The following is a 16,808-nucleotide window of genomic DNA, read 5'->3' on the forward strand; positions in this document are numbered from 1 at the left end:
AAATGGACAGTGTCATAGAAGGGCTGAGGAGCAGATTTGAAATGGTGGAAGACAGGATCAGTGGAATTGAAGACAAACACTTGGATACAACTCTGCTTCAGGAAAACTCAGATAAAAGAACAAAGAAAAATGAAGAAACCCTTAGAATTATGTGGGATACAATCAAAAGCAAAAATTTTCGAGTGATCAGAGTCCCAGAACAAGGGGAGAAAACAGAAAACACAGAGAGGATCATCGAAGAACTGCTGACAGAAGATTCAGTAGTAGTGGTGCTTTTGACAACACTAACCCATGATCTGACAGTCTGATGAATGTGCTGTTGAAGTCCACCTGTAAGAAGAAACACAAGTGTTTACGAATCATTAAAGTCTGGGTAGAGATACGAACTAACAGAAGACCTGAATCAGTCATGACTAGAGCATCTTACTGAGTGCTGGACCCAAATTCTGCCAGCTTCCTAGACCTGATTTAAACCATTTCTGCCTAAACCATTTCCACCATGCTCTCTGAAATTGCCCACCTCAGTTTTCTTTACTATTCCAATCTCCGCTAATACGATTTATTCTACTATACACATCCAGGACACCTTGGCACTCTCCCATTTCTAAGACCATTTGGACTTATGAAAGAACTACTAAACAGCTTAAGACACCAAACTGAAGACATTTAACTTTAGCTCTTCTTCTAGCCTGAAGCTCTGGGACATAGACCTTAAAGACACACTTATTCTTATCTCTAAGGGATTCAGTTCTCAGAATAGGGCTAATTAACAGCCCAGTTCTTTTTAGCCTGTCTTCTTCTTTCCATTCCCTCCGAGAGGTACAAAAGTGTTTCTACTAAACACCCACCTACTAATTGGTCCCTTCTTTTCCACCTACAGACCTGCTTCTGAATAATAACCTTTTTTTTTCTTCTTAAATTTCCTGGGCCATCAAATGAATTATAGCTGTGCTGTGCCTTCCTGCTGAGATATAACACCTGCTATTGCAAACCTCTTTTTGACTTTTGTCTGAATCCAAATTGAGTTGATCACATTCTTTGTACATTGTTCATGGCTCACACTACCTCCTACACCCCTTCCACTTTCAACTGCACTTTGTAGTTAGTATTACAATAAATCTATCTATTGAACTCTAACCATAATCTCCACACCCACTCTTCCACCGTGGGTTTAGATTAAAGTCCAAGTAGTTTCATCTTTTCCACTTTTTTATTTGCCTCAATGGAATCCCATACCCTACAGCCCAGTTCCAATGTATGACATGTCCCATCACCCTATGTTTTCTTGCTCCCTGTGTTAACTCCATAGCATACTCAGTGTTATTCTAAGATCCTGAGTTCTCTGTGTCTACTGCCATTCCTGCTTACCATCGCTAAATGATTTCATAAGACTGCCAATTCAATCAACTACGGATTCATTGTTACTTCTCCAATAAACGTCGCTGATAATGTCTGTATTCATTAGAGGCTATTTCAGACTTTGTAATTCCCTTCCAGCTTTTCTAAGCAAACCTCTTCCCCTACCCCCTACTTCCTCCCCCTGTCAGCCCTTACTTTCTTAGCGTATAATGAACACGCCTTTTACTTTTGCCAAGAGAACCATGGGGATCCAAAGAGTACTCCCTAAAATGCTTTTATTTTCTCCTAATAATTCTCTCAATCATTTCTTTTTCACCTGTCCTTTGTCTAACAGAAAGAAATGAGTGCCATTATTTCAAGCACGACTCCTTTAACATTTTCCAGTTTTCATGATCTTATTGATCAATGTAGTCTGCTCCCTTTCATTTTCAATCTATTTCATCTCAGTCACCAAGAATCCAAAATATTTCCTCCTTTTTCTCTCATACCTTTATTTTTCTTTAGATATTACTACTGTATGTATATATTCTTAATTAACTATTGTTTATATCAATTCAACCACCCTACGTGTATTCCCCATTACAACCTATTTGCATCCCAGTGGACAACCCTCTGGTGTGGTTTGAGAGCCTCTGTGCTTACATCTATCATAGCATTTATCAATAGGGTTGCTATGAGTCAGAATCAACTCGATGGCAATGGGTAAACTGTAGATTTTTTTTCTTTATTCTTAGAACTTAATCAGTGCCTAGAACATAGTGAATGTTCAATATATATTAGTTAAATAAATTAGTAAAATAAGAAATTAGGGGCATAGGCTCTTTGGAGGTTCAGAGTTCCTGTATTTTTTATTAAAGTATCTAAGTAGATGAACACATTTTGAACAGAAAGATCTTCATCCATGAAGACTGAAAAAAAAGCAATGAATAAAGAAGACTGAAAAAGAATGGATACATTTGAATTATGGTGTTGGCAAAGAATATTGAACTGCCAGAGCTGCCAGGAGAATGAATAAATCTATCTTGGAAGAAGTACATCCAGAGTGCCTCTTAGAAGTGAGGATGGCAAGGTTTTGTCTCACTTTCTTTGGATGTGTTATCAGGAGGGACCAGTCCCTGGAGAAGGACATCATACTTGGTAAAGTAGAGGGTCAGCGAAAAAGAGGAAGACCCTCAATGAGATGAGTTGACACAGTGGCTGCAACAATGGGTTCAGATATCACAACGATTGTGAGGATGGCACCAGACTGGGCAGTATTTTGTTCTGTTGTACATAGGGTCGCTGTGAGTTGGAATCGGCTCAACAGCACCTAACATCAACAACAACAGTTACCTTTCTATTAAATAATCCCAACTCTGTCACTAATTGACTGCCACCTTGACCCAGTTACTCAACCTCGTGGTCCTGTTACTTAATCTATAAAATGAGGTTGAACTAAATAATCTCTGCGGGCCTTTCTAACCTTAAAATTCTATGATTGTCATAAAAGGCTATAAAAACAAATAATTCAATTAACAAGAATGTCTTAATCCCTTAACATTATCATTAAATTAATATTTTATTCTCTTAAAGAGCAATTAATTTATATACACAGTAGAAAAGGAAGTGTTCACATATCTTCATCTCTGGCCACAATTCAACTTCATCAACAGAGTCATTTTTTATGCAATGTGGATGATCTTCTTCCTAGTTAAATATAGGGACTTCCTCTTCCTTTCAAGAGACCATTGTCAGAGAGTCTCTTCTTCATTTAATAAATGAATTTATTGCCTAGATCTGGATAAATAGGTCACTCCTCTTACCCCAGTTTAATAGGATATGCTAAGATCTCTCAAAAAATATCTAATAAGACACTCTAGAGTCCACTTTGTAGATTACCAGCATGGGAGAACGTCTTCAATCTTTAAATACTTGACCTTGGCCTTCATGTGCTCTTGGGCCTCTGCATACCCATTCCCTTCAACTAACCCATGTTTTTAATGTTTTATCCTCCAGTTTTTGTTCCATCTCTTCCCTATTGCTTCTTTCTCTTCCCTCCTATGCCTAGATTCCACAAAGAAGCTTCCACAGTGACACACACAGGACTTCCCTCCATAAACCCTCCCTTAAGAGCAACACTTCTCCCATGTATATATTTTATCTATATATAAACATACCGAGATAAGGCGCTTTATATTGGAACTTAATGAAGGTAGCAAATTTATTTGTCTAGAATGTTTGAGTCCATAAACCAAAAGAATATTATTTGCAATGTACCTTATAGTCAAGTAAATTTTATAATAGACATAACAGTAGTGTCTTAGGCTGAGTTCTCTAGAGAAGCAGAACCAGTGAAGCACATATATGTATAGAGAGAGAGAGAGAAAAAAAGAGAGAGAGAAAGATTTATCTCAAGGAAATGGCTCACATGGTTGTGGAGGCTGACAAGTCCCAGGTCTGTGGGTCAGGCATCAGGCTGGAGGCTTCTCCTGACTCATGTAGCTGCAGTGGCTGATGAACCCAAGATCAGCAGGTCAGATGGCAGGCCACTGGCTCATAGGCTTTGGCAGCTGACAAATCCCAAGACTGGCAGGTAAGCTACTAACTCAAGTCCCAAGAACTGGAGGTCAGATGATGACGAGCTGGATGCAGGATTCAGAGTGAGAGCCCTGCTGAAACATCTATACACATATTGGATGCAGGCCACACCCTCAAGGAAATTGATTTTCAACTGATTGACTGCTAGTAGCAGATCTCACCATGGAGTTGATAACATCATTACATAACTGCCAAATTACATCATTACATAACTGCCAGACTACATCATAACTGCCAAACCACTGAGAATCATGGCCCAGTCAAGTTGACACACAACCTTAACCCTCACAACTAGGTTCTGATATCATTTTCTAGATGCCTCCAACATACCACCACCACCAGTTGCTGTCCAGTTAATCATAACTCATGGCTACCTGTAATATTCATTTAACAATGTGATATAGTCCAATATGGATTGTGATCTTTCTGTCCCAAGTTTCTCTTACCCAAATCTGCTTGTGCTAACACCAAGCCCCTTAATACAGAGTTCTCAGTATTTTCCTGATGTTCTTCCTTAAAGTATAATCATTAAGTGCAGGATCTTTATTAAGTGATTTCTACAGAAAGCTGTGCTTTACTTCAATATGCTCTGTAAACTCCTGTCTAGGGGCAGTTTCCAGCTGCTCTCTCCCCTTCTATTCTGAGAGGTCTCTGTCTATTGGCAGCTGCTTTCTCTTTTAGAATTAACATTCTCTATTTCTCTCTCTCTTTTGCTCTGGTGATGGAAGAGGGGTTTTTAGCCTCTTGTGATTAGAAGAGTCGCTTCCTGCTTAGAGTAAGAACTGGATCAGCTGTTGTACAGAAGCATGGATGCTATGATGCTTCTTTGCACAACAGTAGCTCAAGGCACTTTTTCTTAATTGCTTCATGCCCTACCTGTCAGGAAAGCAATGGAGGAGGATGCTACAATGAAAATAGTGCTAGGATAGAAATTTGAATGCAGAGCTATAGTTGGTTTGCCCATTTTCTAGCCATGCAATTTTGAAAAAAAAGATAAAACTTTTTGATCCTCAGCTTTTTTCTTTTCTCATTTGCAAAAATGAAATAATAATACATTGCTTTGCTTATCTCACATGACTATTATGAAGCTCAAATGAGATAATGTATGTGATGTGATTTGAAAACTATAAAGTGGAAGGGATTATTACTATCTGGAAAAATGCATATTCTTGAGCCTTTGGAAACAGCACAGTTATGTTATGTAAATTAACATTGACTTTGTGTTCATATTTTCTCACCTGACTAGCCAAATGAAAAAGACATTTATTTCTCATGGAAATCCCAAGAGATATTAACCAATCTTCCTTCAGTATATTTTATATAATTCTAAGAATTAATAGACAACATTTAGAGTAATCACAGATACAAGACTGCACAAATCAAATCATAATCATTTTCATTTTGCACTGATAGTTTCCAAGAGTAGAGAGGACCTTTGCTGTTCATGACTTATTTGAACAGCTTTCAAACCTCCAAGTAATTTTTTCTTGAGTTATGTAACTTTGAAATTATTATATTGACTTAGAGAAGGAAATTGCATGACCTTCATTAAAGGTGATAACTATTATTAATATTGTAATGCTCGAATTACTCTATACTGTTCAAATGAATCAGCCTACTGCATGGTTGTTTGGATTTTTAAATGTTTATGTGAGTTAAAATTTTATTAGGGGATGTTATTTTGCTTATATTTTTTCTTTTGTAAACCAAATCATAATAGTTGCATTAATATTGCTTAATATTATATCTTTATTATTAGCAATTAGATTCTGCACTATTTCTCAATGTGCAGCAAATAAGATTTTGAAAAGGGAAATAAAGATATTAAATCAATACTTCAAAATATCAACATTTCTTATCACGTTTTGACTGTCGAAGTAATGCTCTGTCTTTATTTTCTCTATTTCAATCAGAACACTAAATATATTTAAGAACATTTGAGCATTTTCTCTCAATCTTCACGTTTTTTATTGTTTTATTGTTGTTTGCTATTTTGAAGTATTAATGTCATTTGTTGAGTCCTTTCTTTGTGCCTGGCAGCAGATACCAGGTGCTGCTGTAGGAAGTCAAAACGGGATTCCCTTCCAATGGAGAGAGTAGATAATAAACACATGCACAAATAATTCTACAAAATAATTTCACATGGTAATAACTTCTGTAGTAACAAAACTGGAGTATAAGACTAGGAATGGCTGAGTTAGAAGAGGGAGGGAAAGTTGCTTTAAATTGGGTGATCAAGGAAGCTCTCTTTCAGGAGGTGACAGTTGAGCTGAGCTCTGAATTTTTAGAAAAGGCCAACCTTTTGAAGAACTAGAGCAAGGACATTCTAAGTAGAGTATGAAGAGGCCCAGATGAGAGAATGAACTTGGCAAAGATCTATTTGGTGGAAGTGTGATGAATGGTTAGACAGGGAGAATGAGGCCAAATCAAGCAGAGTCTTGTAGGCAAAGACAGTGAGTTTAGATCTCATTCTAATTGCCCTGAGAAACCACTGGACAGATTTAAGCAGAGTAATAACATAATGTGACTTACATTTTTGAAAGTTTGCTCTGGCATGTGAATAATAAGCCATGTGAAATCCAATGATGGAAACTAGAAAATGAGTTAGGAGGCTGTTGCAGTATCCTAGGTGAAAGAAGGTGGTAGCAAACAAGGTGGTTGGTGTTCATTGGAAATGGTCAGATTTAGGATATGTCAGAAGTATACCCAACAATCTTGCTGTTGGATTGGATGTGGGAGCTGATAGAGAGGAATCAATTTTGCTTTTTATTTTTCTGGTATGAACATCTAGGTATCATTGACCATGATTTAGGAAACCTAAAAGGAGAAGTAGTTTTGAGGTAGGGTAGTTTTGGGGCTAGAGTTAAATCAAGAATTTTGTTTTGAACTTGATAATTTTGAGTTGCCTATTGGGTGCCAAAGTAGAGATGCTAAGAAGTCATTTGGGTACTGTATTTATTCTAGAATATGAACTGCTTATCCTAATGAAAGAGACTATTAAGTTGGGTCAGCTAATCATTAGAAAGAGAATTAACATTTTTGAACAACTAAGAGCTTTAGGTATGATAATTTAGAAAATCCTTATATCAATACTGTGAAATAGTCATTATTTCTTAAAATTTTAAAGTGAAAAAAATTGTCTATTGGAGAACTTAAACTCAGGTGTATTAGACTCCAAACTTCATGCACTTTTCAGTAAAACCCATTGACTTCTAGGTATTATTTTTATTTGCATTCCTACCACCGATTTAACAGACACTTGAAAATTCTAAATAAATCCTTTTCTTTTTGCATGATGAATCTACTATGCTATGATAAAACTACTGTTTCTGTCATTTTCACAAACTAACTGACAGAATATTTTCAAGTTTCCCTGTACTTTCCTCAGCCTTGCATCTTAAAACCAGTTCACTAAACACAATAACTACTATGGTATCTAAGAAATACAACCATCAAAATAAAGCTAATTTATGAACATAAAAGTTGAAGTTTATATTATAGAAAACAACATTGAATGTGACCTTAGAAGGCATTTTTCTTCTCACCCACCTGTTTAGGAATTTGTTCTGTGGTATTCTTTAACAAGTAATCATTTAACTCTCCCCACGAATGCTTCCAGTGAGAGGGAACTTAGGATGTGGGAAAACAAGAAAGTTGGACTAAGTATCTGTAAGATTTTTTTCAATCTTTGAGTTTTGTTCAATTCACTATTAAATAGCAGTATTTATTAGAATGAACTTTGTCTTGCCCAGACCACAATTTTAATTAATGATGTATTTAATATCTATTTTTATAGCTAGTCTGCAACCTTCATGTATGAAGACCAGGGCAGTGTTTTGTTCTTGTTTTTGCTTCCCCTGCCCCCCCCCCCACAGTATTTCCTGCATCTAGCAGAGGTCTTGTGTTTGTGGACACATGCATGTGTAGTTAAAGAATGAAAACATGGATAGGAATAATGAGCACCAACTTCTGGGCAGGGGCTACCAGTGGAAGGAAAAAAAAAATGAAATTAGAGAATCTTGCAAATGGGCTTGAGATGTAATTATGTTTAATTAAAAAGAAAATAAAAGAAAGGAAGGAAGGAGAAGAGGGAGGGAAGAAAGAAGGGAGGAGACTAAAGCAAATATAGTATACTATTAATTGTTGAATATAGATGGTGAATCCTTGGACTTACAATTTTTTGTACAGTTTTTTTTTTTAAATCATTGAAATATTTTATCACAAATAAGAGAAAAGGAATATATGGTCTTTGGGGTTAAATCTTCTTTACTAAAATACTGCATTTTACATTACTATGTAAAAGGTCAAATCAATATTTAAAAGTACCTCTAAAACGGCTCTAAGTCCATAAAACAAATTTATCTTTACTGATATTATTCAAAGATATATCTTATTTTCAGTTCTTAGTAAATTGTGACCTTCTAGAATGGAATTACTTTTATGTTTTACCTGCTGCCCAACAGGGAAAGCTTTTAAAGTCTCAGCACTTTATGTATTACTGTGTTCTAAAGAGGGATTGGTTCAGAATGGAGAGGACATGTACTGGTGTATACTTTGCATTCACCTGGTAAATTGTACTATTCATTCACCAAATGGAAGGGTCTTAGGATTTGGTTGAACAAGAGGCAAAATGGATTATGACAATGCAAGCCATAGCTCACTGTAGCTCTTAACCACTGTGCCACCAGAGCTCCAAACAAACTGTAGTGTTTCTGAAATACAGTAAACTTCAAGATCAAATGAAGTCATATTCAAATATAAGAATTTAATTTTATTCTGAAGTCCATATAGTTGGTATTTCGAATTGTTGTCTTCTTATTATGGCACAGAACATTTATTATGATAATCTTTATTATGGGTATGTGACTGGGGTTATATCATGAGTTTTGATGATGCTAATTCTAATTCCTACTTCATTTCCTCTGACTCTATTACTCTAATTGGTTTCTTTCCTTGAGTACATTATGGCCTGGGTCAATATGCATCTATGTTTAGGATACTATTTTGTTTGAGAATGTTTTAAAGTGATCCAAAATAACTTGGAGGCAACATATCGTTTTAAATTAAAAAAAAAAATAAAAAAATCTGGTTACCAGAAACAGTTATCTAGAAACAGCTCAACTTTGTTGCTATTTTCCCTGCCAGTAGAACAGAGCACCCTTCTTTAGCAGAGAGCTATCATATATCCAGTTTAGATTAACTTGCATATTTTCTATTATAGCTATACACACTACCCTTGTGGGAGGCAGTAAGGAAGGGAAGGGAGGCTACAAAAAAAAGAGGACCTTGTCTTCCGGAGATACGTTTATTTTAAAAGTAACACAAAATTGCATAGATCATTCTGACATTTTACTTGGAAATCTAAAGTTTATACTTATTTTGCTGCTCCTAACCATTAACAGACTAATCAGTCTGTTTATATAAAACCCATTAATCCTTTATGGGTAGTATAGAAACTTTATATTACGTGTTGTAATTTTTTTAAAATTGGAAAGATCATAGAAAAACAGCAATGATTTTTTCGTATTAATTTTACATAATGAATGCGTAAGTCTATACTTTATTGTTGAATGATCACATATTACTGGTAAAGCAGTCTTAAAATTATTTAACATGTGTTGTGAGTATACTACACATTGTGAGTACAGAATATTTCACTTTCATCCTACATTATTTTCCTTATGTTGTGAGAAAAGAACAATAGAAACTTGTTGGCATTGAAAAGCGAAATGGCTAATTGGCATGTACAATGAAGTTTTCCCCCTTAGGTTTTTTTTTTTCCTTGAGTCATTCACTGTTGATAAAATATCAACTTTTTAGTTTACGATCTCTGACCTTAAAGCAGACTTAAGGAAACCTTTTTACTTTTTTTTTTTTTTTTTTTTGCTGGAGATTCACTTGCTCAGTAAATATGGTTGATGAAAGAGTTCCTGGCAATCCATAAAGAAACAGGCCATGGGGATTCTCATTAATCTTCTAATAGTTTCTGCTGTCGACCCTCTCTAAAGTTCCTTGTGTTGGAAAGTATTTGTGGTAAAGCAAGAGCACTTTTGCTTTTCACTAAGCAATGTCATCCAGCCAGATCCCAACAAAAGCCACGGCTCCCTTTCAAATAGTTTCAGCCTCAGCTGTATTGTTGGCTGGCATTCTGAGCCTTTAAAGGGAGATACTATTTGTTTAACTGTGCTTCACAATACAAACAAGCCGAGGAAATACAACTCCTCTGGTCTGTTATGTCTGTTGGTAGTAATACGGTTTTAATCTTAGTGACTGCAAAATTACTTTGCAAACAGATGTTAGGCTTTTTTTTGTTTGTTTATTTGTTTGTTTAAGTTCATAAATATCTTAAAAAAAAAACTGTACCTTGATAACATAGCCAAGCTTAGAGTTGTACGACTAAAGAGAATATCTTATGGTAGTTGGCAAAAACTAATTTTGAGCACCCAAGTGGTGCAAATAGTTAATGTGCTATGCTGCTAACCAACAAGTCAGAGAATGAAGCCCACCCAGAGGTGCCTTGGAAGAGAGGTCTGGTGATCTACTTCGGAAAAAATTAGCTATTGAAAACCCTATGGAACACAGTTCTACACCAATACATGGCGTTGCTTTAAGTTGGAATTGACTCAACAGCAACTGGTTTTTTAAATCAACGCAAAAAAAAAAAAAAAAAACCACCAAACCTGTTGCCTTCGAGTCTATTCCGACTCATATAGGACATATTCCAACCCTATAGGACACAGTAGAACTGCCCCATAGAGTTTCCAAGAAGCACCTGGTGAATTTGACCTGGTGAATTTGAACTGGTGACCCCTTGGTTAGCAGCTGTAGCTCTTAACCACTATGCCACCGGGGTTCTTCCTATATTGTAAATCCAGAGGAAGTGCAAGCCAACACTTGGTCACTGGATAAGATGAGGATAAGGGGTCTCTTGCTTCACTAACCATCGCATTTTTCTCAAGGAGGCATAATAATTTTGGAAGTCACATGAAGAAAATATTTACTGTTTAAAGTCTAGATGTTATTTTGAAAATCTCTCCAAGAGGAAATGTGACTCAAAAATACCAAAATATATTACTTCAATTACACTCTAGCAGTGTTTTGGGGAAATTTCTGTGTAGACTCACATGTGGATCATTGCTTTTGCATATATATCTAGCTCCCCCTATCCCCAAGCAGGTTGCTCATAGCATGATGTTGCCACTATAAAAACGCATTAGCCTTCCCCACACTCTGTCCTCTGTTATTCTAGTAAAATGGCTATTACATAAGAGGCAGCATATAAAATTTTAAACATAATTTTCTAATGACTTTGCTGGGGTGTAATAGGAGTGCATTGGTCCAGAGGCATACTTTGAGAAACTTGTATGTTGCTAGCTGTATTTCTGATAGACACAGACTGTACTGTAATCTACTGATAGGTACAACATATGTTCTATTAATGATCAAATGTCGTAGAGGTTACCATTAATTGCCATCTAATAAGTATTTTGGAGCTCTGGTGATGCAGTGGTTAATTGCTCAGCTTCTAACCAAAAGTTTGGCAGTTCGAATTCACCAGTCACTCCTGGGAAACCCTATGGGGCAGTTCTACTCTCCTATAAGATTGCTATGAGTCAGAATCGACTCGATGGCAATGGGTTTGGTTTTTGGTTTTAACAAGGTATGTTATTTATAAACGTTGTGAATCTAGCCAAAATACTTACTTTCTCTATGTCTCACTTTTCTCTTCTATAAACTATTGAGCAATAATGACATTTTAAAATGCTTAGTATTTAAAATAGTGCCTGATACATAACAACCACTCACTTAATATTAGCTATTATTTTTATTATTTTATCTTATTATTTCATAATTAATTTTTTAAATCAGGAACTTTAAAAAATATTCTATTGTGGAGTGATATTGAGTCTTGTGAAAAAGTACATTTAAATATCAGGCAATACACTTTTAAATTAAAAAAGCTAAAATACTAAAATTCATTTATAGATCACAAAATTTCTGCTGTGATGGACTTTTGCATCACTACATATTCATTTACCTTGTTTGCTATGTAAAGCTGTCCCATTACATGCTGAAACACAGCTAGGAATAGGAATAGTTAAAGCAATACTGCATAAAATAATCATTTCTCAAGAGACACAATCCACACACCTACTGTACATTTTTGGAATGTGCTTTAAGTCACTCTTTGAAAGTAGTATAATAAAGTGCACATCAGGAATGGGAATGAGTCCATTCTCACCATCTGTTCGTAATTTTTTTGAGCTGGAGACTCTGTGTATTATTAAACCACTGTGTAAAATGTAAAAATGGCATTAGAAATCTGAGTTAAATCCAGGAGAGTTCAGAGAACTTAAGGTTATTTGAAAAAAGATCGATAGCTGCATTAAAGTGATGGGAAAAATAAAGCAAGCCCCTTATTCTTAGATAACCATGAATTTCATTTTCTGAACTTCCTGCAAGTTTAAAGTTCTTCCAAATATATTGTTAGTCAAATTGTGTGTATGTATTTCATTTCTATACAAAACATACACAGTTTTGTACCTTGCTTTATCTTCATTTTAGCTAATAAAAATTTTAATGTATCTTCTAACCTCCAAATTACAAACTTTTGAGAGCTTACATGATCCCATGGGAGAATTTTAGTGACTCTCTGAAAACCTTACAATTTCAGACTTTTTCCTCCACAAGTGGTAAAGTGATTGGATTTACCTTCCCCAGGGAATGTGAACACCAATGTTTATATTACTTCTTTGTGACATCCTTGGCAACTCCCAGAATCTTCTCCAAAACTGCCTACATTAAGATCTGATCCTAGGCATATGCAGGTTTTCTATTGTATTTGAAAAGATGCAAAAGTCTGCTTGGCTTCAAAATATTTCCATCCTTAGTCCTGCCAATGTACTAGAAATTTCCCCATCATCACTACTCTACATTAAGATTAAAATAAATGATTAAAATGCAAATGTTCTCTGGCTTAGATGCACTTAACATTTATTAAGCATTTACACTGAGACAAGCATTGAAGTAAGTGGGTTCACATGCATGTAAAGGGTTCAGCATGTGAGAAGGTCTGCACTTCATTAGCCCCAATCAAGTGAGTCAAATGAACATTCAACTATGTGGAGGATGCCCTGCTCACTTTCTAAGGCAGTAAAGGCCCAGTTAATTAATATACTCATAAGGTGATTAATTAATATACTCATGATAATGCTTGGAAACATTTTACTGCCTGATTAGGTGGCAATTGCCCCCAGTCTGCCCCCAAATTCCTCCCTGGGAGAGTAGACTAATGACTTGTTCCCATTCTTTTATGCACTCCTATCACACTGGTTCCTAAGGAATGCAGGTGTCTTAGCCCCTGTTTGACTGGGCTTATGTTTCTATCCTGTTTAGCTCTAGTCACTTCCCAGGGACTGAACCCTGAATGTGTGTCGCCTCATGATCTTGTTAAATTTTCTGATATGTCTCCTGGACTGACATGAATCTTTTCTGATGTGTTCACTGTCTCTGCTTTGCTCTGCCATTGCTGCTCTGCTACCATATTCCTATTCCTTTCTGAACCTAATCTCAGGAGTTTGGCCTGGACCTGGATTAATTATCCTTGCCTATTTCCAGGATCATCCTCCACGAAACTTCCCTTAACCGACTTTCTACATCATCTTGGTTCCCTACTTAGGCTGATTCTTCTTCCACCCTGGTTCAGTCCTCCTTTTTGCCCTTTACCCACATTACAGCCAATGCATGTTTGACTCCCAGGCTAAACTTAAACACTGAATATGTATGCTCCAATACTCATGGATATGAGAACCCTCTTTCCTCCCCCTAGAGTGCTTTGACATTTTCTTTTCATTCCCCATTCATAATCTATCTCAGTATAGGAAATGTACTCTTACATTTACACATACATGTACTTCTACATCTACATCAGCATTTACATCTGTAGATTTCTCTCCATCTCATCTCATACACATAACACAATCCATCCAATTTTTCATTCTGCCATTCAGTCTAGTGTTGAGTCAGTAATAAAAATAAAAAAACTTGACAAATAAAAGGGGAAACAAAAAGCTCAGCAATCACGTAATAATAATAATAAAAAGGAGAAAAATGAATTCATTATGGAGTTCTTACAACATGCAATCTTGTTTTTTTAAATGCTTTACATTTGTTTTCATGTATAATCCTAACAACCCTATAAATTTCATAATATTATTTATATCAAAAGGAATTTGTAGCACAAGTTATGAGACAAAATTAATGTTGACCTGGGTGAGAGCAATGGAATAGAAGAGGGAGAAATAACTCTCAAGGTTAACCTTCTGCTTTGCTTGTAATAAGTCCAGCTGTTCTCGTCTCATCTTGCATCCTTACCGCCTTCCTTACCTCCTTCTGCGCTTTGTCCAGGGACCTTGACTTTCAGCCCTAACAGAGAAAAAAATGCTCAGATATGTATGCTGAGAATGATTTTCCTCTACAAAAGTGGGTGGGAATTATTTCCATCATTTTTGTAGACAAATCCACCATTAGCACTTATAGAGGGATATTATTCTTATTTTTATTTTTCATGAGTCAGGTAAAGTCAAGAAAGTCATTAGAAAGAGGTTCATTATTCTTTGTTGCCTTCTTTCTTAGCAACAGCATTTTAATAAAACCTGTAAAATGTCGTGTGCTTGGTTTAGGGGTAGAGAATGTATAGACAGTGGAGTTATCTTCTATCCCATAGTGAGTCAGAAGGTATAGGAGACTTGGTTGGAAAAGTAGATACAAAGAATGCCTGGCAGTTAAAAACCTTGAGTTCTTAAGAAAAGAAAGAGAGAAAGGGAGAGGGGGGAGAGAGACATAAGGAGAAGAAGAGGGAGAGAAAGATAGATGATGGAAGACTTTCAAGTCCTTGGAAACTATCCCCAAGAAAGGACACTGACAAGAGGTCTTGGACCCTCAGTCCCTCAGTCGCCAATCCCACTTGAGCCAAATTATGAGACTTAGATTAGCATTTTAGAGTCTTCTCTTGCCACAAAGCTGTTTAGGGGAAATTTGTATTCTGAATTTCTGAATTTTCCTCTGCACACGTTTCTCCATGACACAATGTTGCTTAGTTGTTGATTACTTCCTAGGGTATTATTACACAACTGACTAGAGTGCATAAGTATTTTCTGGGCCGGAGTGGTTAACATTTATTGAGTACTTACTTTATATGCCCTTTACAAGCATGAGTTTATGTAATCTACACAACAATCCTGATAGAGTAAGTACTTTTATCCCCCTTTTTAATGATGAAGAAACTTAGTTTAGAGAGTTTAAATAGTTTGTCTAAGGTCACAGTCAGCTTGGGGCATACTTTTTATTCAAAGGCCCTCTGTTCTTTATTACTATACCAGTAGCTCTTCATTTTTCCCACAGCACAGTTTTGAATACTAGAATTTTTGATGCACACTTGAAGAGATTAAAAGACTCAAAATAACACTAAACAGGTTAGCAATAATTACAATGCAGTCACTACTACAGTATAATGATGTTTCACAGCGTCTATAAAAATATCCACTGTGGTCTAGCACAGCCTGCTGTTAGAGTTGGACTGTTTAGTGTCCATGTAAACAAGCGCTGTTATATCTTCCCCAGGGAGAGTTCTTACACGTTATGCTTAACCTAAGCTTGTCTGTCACTTGCTTAACATTAAACTCTGCTTAACTCTGACTTGGAGCATCTTGTACCCTCCTCTGAACCACAGTGAGAACTCTCTCAGCTTAAGGTTCTCTCAATAGACACTGTTTAATATTACGTGTACTCTGTTTTAGCAAGAATTGAATTGTATGCATTTATCCAAATATGCCCGTGCATTACAGCCTCCAAATACATTTTATTTCAGTAGCAGACACAGTAAGTGAGAATTCGGTTGGGCAGAGAAAGGGCATGGAAGACTTGACAGAAGCAGTGACCATGGATCAGGTTTTGAAGAATGAATTTTATCAGATGAGGGGAGGAAGGAAGGATATTTCACAGCTTTGAAAATGACCCAGAGAAGACAATAATCATGCATTGTTTAGAATTGCTCAGTGGATTTATATGGGGTGGATATTAAAATGCAGGTTAGAAAGTAGCAGGGGGTGAGACTGAAAAGTCAGGTAAATGGCAAAATCTTTAAAAAGATTTTAAATAGGATGACAATATAATTTTTTGAACCTGTAACATTTTTGAGCATGAAAAGCAGTGCTGTAAATAATTACACTGCAATAACAGGTATAAACTGAAACTTTTCCAAACCAAACAGGATGTATGGTCACCTAGTCATAAAGGACCTAGAAGGCCATGATAGGGAACTAATTGAGATATTTAGTAACAGGCAGATTTTTTTAGAATACTTATTTTTTGTAGGTGACTCTAGGGTACACATGCACCTCTGGTCCCACCAGATACTTATATGCTTATCAAGAGTCATTGTGTTTGTTCTCAAACTTGCTTATAGCAGTTGTAAATAAAATTGTAATTATGTAATATAATTACATATTGCAAAGGTAATGAAAGATACATGTGAAAAAAGAGTTGTGTCTATGAATACTAAATCAAATGTTTTGGAAGGACTCGATAATAACCAGCCACCTAAAAAAAGTCCATAAATTTATGTATAAATTAGAAGTAACAAAATATTTGAAAATGAAAAAAAATATTAAAGAAGGATTTTAAACTCTTCAGAAAAGTCTTCACTCTACCTCAAAGAAACAAGGACTAGAAATTATAAATAATAAGTTTTGGCTCCGTCAGTAGACCTATATTTAAAAAAAACATTACATCAAAAATATATGATCATTTATATGTTTAAGTTAAAATAAAATGTTTAATCTATGCATTATAAGTTTTTGGCTCTGGAACAA

This window comes from Trichechus manatus, unplaced genomic scaffold (assembly GCF_000243295.1).
Source record: "Trichechus manatus latirostris isolate Lorelei unplaced genomic scaffold, TriManLat1.0 scaffold00017, whole genome shotgun sequence".
NCBI lineage: Eukaryota > Metazoa > Chordata > Mammalia > Sirenia > Trichechidae > Trichechus > Trichechus manatus.